Here is a 5,767-nt window from a genome sequence, read left to right as displayed (position 1 = left end):
GAAACCATCATTCTGAGCAAATTATTGCAAGGACAGAAAACCAAACACTGCATGTTCTCACTCATAGGTGGGAATTGAACAATGAGAACACTTGGACACAGGGTGTGGAACATCACACACTGCGGCCTGTCGTGGGGTGGGGGGAGGGGGGAGGGATAGCAATGGGAGATATACCTAACGTAAATGACAAGTTAATGGGTGCAGCACACCAACATGGCACATGTATATATATGTAACAAACCTGCACGTTGTGCACATGTACCCTAGAACTTAAAGTATAATAATAATAAAAAAAAATACATGACGATTTTTTTTTAACTTTTATTTTAAGTTGAGGGCTGCAAGTATACTTTTATTACATAGGTAAATTTGTGTAATGGGGTTTGTTGTACAGATTATGTTATTACCCAGTTGATGAAAGGTACTAAGGTATTAAGCTTAGCACCCATTAGTTATTTTTAGTTATTAAATATATTAAGCCTAGTATCCATTAGTTATTTTTCCTGATTCTCTCCTTCCTTCCACCCTCCACCCTCCCAAAGGACCCGGTGTTTGTGCTCCTATGTGTCCATGTGTTCTCATCATTTAGCTCCCAGAAGATGTAGTTTTTGTTAAATGCAAAGTACTTTTGTCTAGTTTAGAGGCTGGACACATTTCACATTTTAAAAATTATGTAGAAAAACTAAATGAATATAAAAAGTTGGGAAAATAAAAGAATTTTTTAAAATTGGTAAAAAGTTATAAAAGTTTTATAAAAAACTTAGGTGGTCAAAGCAGATTGAGATTGGATAGATTTATTTATGTTTTTATTAAAATTAGCTTTCACATTAATAATATACTAATGCAAAGGTCTAATTTGGTTTTCTTGTATGAACAAGATTTTGGTGTAGTATTAATAAGGGATATTAAAAGGTTTTGTTCACCTTTGGTGTAAACTGCCAAAAAAAAAAAAAAAGAAAGAAAGAGAAGGGAGAGAGGGAACGATAGATTCCGCTGGCCTTATGCTGTCTGTATTGGGTCTTTTGATTGGGAAACTGAGTCTCCTCTCTCTCAAAAAGTAAAGGTGTTTGTTTTTTGAAATGTCTTAATTGTCACTTTGGCTAAATGACTGACTTATTTTATGGTGACTTGTGGCCCTATTTTGACATCAATCATTTCATACTTGATCTTAGTCAAAAGGCTGAGAAATGACAAGTATTTTAAATTTTGATATTTGAAATACTTCCCAAAATCAAATTTCAAATTCTAAAATCAAGTCTATTTCACCTGACTAACTTGGATGGAATAATAGGAACCCCTGGAAGTCCAAAAGAGACATATTAGGCTTGTTTGGTATGTTAAAATCATACAGAAAGCATTGTCAAATAAGAAACAGTGTTTAAGTTATATTTTTATACATATACATGGGTTGGTTACATGTGTTCCAATATTCTATGATATTTCTAAATTCTGATATGTCTTGGTATATGTTATCAGTCATAATTATGATTTTATGTTAACTTGTATGCCACAGAAATAATCAAATTTCTTTGTCACTTGCATTTTTTTTTTTTGGAGACTGAATCTCACTCTGGTGCCCAGGCTGGAGTGCAGTGGCACAATCTCGGCTCACCACAACCTCTGCCTCCCTGGTTTAAGCGATTCTCCTCCTGCCTCAGCCTCCTGAGTAGCTGGGATTACAGGCATATGCCACCACACCCGGCAAATTTTGCATTTCTAGTAGAGACAGGGTTTCTCCACATTAGTCAGGCTGGTCTTGAACTCCTGACCTCAGGTGATCCGCCCGCCCCGGCCTCCCAAAATGCTGGGATTACAGGCGTGAGCCATCGCGCCGGGCCCCAGTTGCATCTTTAATCATAGCTATTCTAAGTCTTGTTATCCACAGAGAATTGTTTTTGTTGTTTCTGAGACGGAGTTTAGCTCTTGTTGCCCAGGCTGGAGTGCGATGGCATGATCTTGGCTCTCTGCAACCTCTGCCTCCCAGGTTCAAGTGATTCTCCTGCCTCAGCCTCCTGAGCAGCTAGGATTACAGGCATGTTTCACCGTGCCCGGCTAATTTTGTATTTTTAGTAGAGATGGGGTTTCACCATATTGGTCAGGCTGGTCTCCAACTCCTGACCTCAGGTAATATGCCTGCCTCGGCCTCTCAAAGTGCTGGGAATTACAGGCATCAGCTAATGCGCCCTGCCAAATTGTTTTAATTTGATTCTCTTAAAAAGCCATTTACTATTGGTTAAAGTCTAAACTTTGCCTTTTCAAAGAAATTTATGGAAAGAACACTGACAAGTACTGTTGAATATACAGATTTCTGATAACTTTGGAGATCATACCATTGGATGAGGTTAAAAACTTCCGGATCTCTAATTAAAAGCTGATGTATTCATGAAGACTGCTAGGCCAACATCAAACAAAACAAGAATTCATTACATGGGGCTAAACTGATAAAAGACTGATATAATTGTTAATGACTTTTTTTTTCTGAAACTCTTATGATTCCTTTAAAAAAATTTTTTTAAGAGACAAAAACTGCCTCTGATTTTCTCTACTGTTCTAATTTTCCTTTTCTTTTTCCTTTTAACTTTAAAATTTTATCCTTAGAAATTGTGTCTAATTATGTTGTCCAGGCTGGACTCAAACTGCTAGTTCAAGAGATCCTCACACCTCAGCCTCCAGAGTAGCTGGGACTACAGACGCGTGCCACCACACCATGCCTTCTTTTTACATTTTGTTTTCGAGAGTCAATAAATCATTTTATATTTTTCTTTTGAGTCATTTATAGCTTACATTAATTGGGTAAAATATACTTTTGTGAGCAAAATTGAAACATTTACCTTTCTCTCTACCTGATTTCTCCAGAATTTAAAAACTATTCGGGCCGGACGCGGTGGCTCACGCCTGTAATCCCAGCACTTTGGGAGGCTGAGGCGGGCGGATCACCTGAGGTGAGTTCGAGACCAGCCTGACCAACATGGAGAAACTCCGTCTGTACTAAAAATACAAAATTAGCTGGGCGTGGTGGTGCATGCCTGTAATCCCAGCTACTTGGGTGGCTGAGGCAGGAGAATTGCTTGAACCCGGGAGGTGGAGGTTGCGGTGAGCTGAGATCGTGCCACTGCACTCCAGCCTGGGCAACAAAAACGAAACTCTGTCTCCAAAATAAATAAATAAATAAATAAATGAATAATAAAAACTATTCATGAGTATTATTTTATGACACTGTAGTTATTTGCGTAAGTTCAATAAGAATATGTTTTCTTTTGTAACAGGACACTGGAGACACTGGTTATTTTACCAAGGCTTTGATTGGAATGCCATATTTTCCGATATGAATAGACTGCTTGAGGAATTGATGTTGTCTTTATAGAGTTGATAAAAAGCCCCTAGCATTTTGTGCGAGTGAAGTGGTTGTTGGGCTGTGCTTGGATCTGTTGCTGCCTCAGTGTCCCTGTTGGGATTCCCAGCAGCAGCCTAGCAGAAAAGTAAAAGATGTCTGAATATATTCGGGTAACCGAAGATGAGAACAATGAGCCCATTTAAATACCTTCAGAAGACGAAGGGACGGTGCTGCTGTCCACTGTTACAGCCCAGGGGCACATGGGCTTTGCTACAGGAATCCAGTGTCTCAATGTATGAGAGGTTTCCGGCTGGTAGAAGGAATTCTACATGCCCCCGATGCTGGCTGGGGAAATCTGGTGTATGTTTTCAACTATCCCAAAGACAACAAAAGCAAAATGGATGAGACAGATGCTTCATCAGCAGTGAAAGTGAAAAGTTTTGGGTCTCCCGTGGGAAACAACTGAACAGGATCTGAAAGAATATTTTAGTACCTTTGGAGAAGTTCTTACGGTGCAGGTCAAGAAAGATATTAAGACTGGTCATTCAGAGGGGTTTGGCTTTATTCATTTTATAGAATATGAAACACAGGTGAAAGTAATGTCACATTGACATATGATAGATGGACAATGGTGTGACTGTAAACTTGCTAATTCTAAGCAAAGACCAGATGAACACTGAGAAGCAGAAAAGTGTTTTTGGGGCAGTACAGAGAACATAACTGTGGATGAGCTGTCGCAATTCTTCTGTCAGTACGGGGAAGTGGTGGATGTCTTCATCCCCAAGCCGTTCAGGGCCTTTGCCTTTGTTACATTTGCAGATGATCAGGTTGCTCAATCTCTCTCTTTTTTTAATTTTTATTATACTTTAAGTTCTAGGGTACATGTGCACAACATGCAGGTTTATTACATAGGTATACATGTGCCATGTTGTTTTGCTGCACCCATCAGCTCATCATTTACATTACGTATATCTCCTAATGCTACCGCTCCCCCAGCCCCGCACCACCTGACAGGCCTGGGTGTGTGATGCTCTCCTCCCTGTGTCCAAGTGTTCTCATTGTTCAATTCCCACCTCTGAGTGAGAACATCCAGTGTTCGGTTTTCTGTCCTCGCGATAGTTTGCTCAGAATGATGCTTTCTAGCTTCATCCATGTCTCTGCAAAGGACATGAACTCATCCTTTTTTATGGCTGCATAGTATTCCATGGTGTATATCTGCCACATTTTCTTAATCCAGTCTATCATTGATGGACATTTAGGTTGGTTCCAAGTCTTTGCTATTGTGAATGTGCTGCAATAAACATATGTGCGTTGCACAATCTCTTTGTGGAGAGGACTTGATCATTAAAGGAATCAGTGTTCAAATACCCAATGCCAACCTAAGCACAATAGCAATAGAAAGAAGTGGAAGATTTGGTGGTAATCCAGGTGGCTTTGGGAATCAGGGTGGATTTGGTAATAGTAGAGGGGATGGAGCTGGTTTGGGAAACAACCAAGGTAGTATTATGGGTGGTGGGATAAACTTTGGTGAGTTCAGCATTAATCCAGCCATGATGGCTGCAGCCCAGGCAGTGCTACAGAGCAGTTGGGGTATCATGGGCATGTTAGCCAGCCAGCAGAGCCAGTCAGGCCCATTGCGTAATAACCAAAGCCAAGGCAACATGCAGAGGGAGCCAAACCAGGCCTTCGATTCTGGAAATAACTCATAGTGGTTCTAATTCTGGGGCAGCAATTGGTTGGGGATCAGCATCAAAAGCAGGGTGGGGCAGTGGTTTTAATGAAGGCTTTGGCTCAAGCATGGATTCTAAGTCTTCTGGCTGGGGAATGTAGATGGTGGGGTTGTGGTTGCTTGGTATAGAATGGTGGGAATTCAAATTTTTCTAAACTCATGGTAAGTATATTGTAAAATACATATGTACTAAGAATTTTCAAAATTGGTTTGTTCAGTGTGTAGTATATTCAGTAGTATTTTTGACATTTTTCTTTAGAAAAAAGAAGAGCTAAAGGAATTTTACGTTTTGTTATGTAAAGGATTGAAATATTGTGGTTGAAAGTGAACTGCTGTTTGCCTGATTGGTAAACCAACACACTACAATTGATATCAAAAGGCTTCTGTAATATTTTATCCCTGGACTTGTCAAGTGAATTCTTTGCATGTTCAAAATGGAAACCATTGATTAGAACTACATTCTTTACTCCTTGTTTTAATTTGAACCCCACCATATGGACTTTTTTTCCTTAAGAAAATCTCTTTTTGGGAGATCATGGTGTCACAGCATTTAGTTCTTTTGTTTCTTAACACTTTTCTTCTCTCATATACAAAAGTACAATAGCCTTCATTTAATCTCTGCAGTTCATCTCATTTCAAATGTTTATGGAAGAAGCACTTCATTGAAAGTAGTGCTGTAAATATTCTGCCATAGGAATACTTCT

At 39.4% G+C, this 5,767-nt stretch overlaps 1 pseudogene; it reads left to right on the top strand.

The window, feature by feature from the left end:
• The first annotated feature begins 3,486 nt into the window (after nucleotides 1–3,486).
• LOC100611334 (TAR DNA-binding protein 43-like) lies at nucleotides 3,487–5,342 on the top strand (annotated as a pseudogene).
• Nucleotides 5,343–5,767: the final 425 nt, after the last annotated feature.

The sequence above is a fragment of the Pan troglodytes genome, chromosome 7 (genome assembly GCF_028858775.2).
Source record: "Pan troglodytes isolate AG18354 chromosome 7, NHGRI_mPanTro3-v2.0_pri, whole genome shotgun sequence".
Classification (NCBI taxonomy): Eukaryota; Metazoa; Chordata; class Mammalia; order Primates; family Hominidae; genus Pan; species Pan troglodytes.
This window is presented reverse-complemented; position numbering and strand designations above follow the sequence as displayed.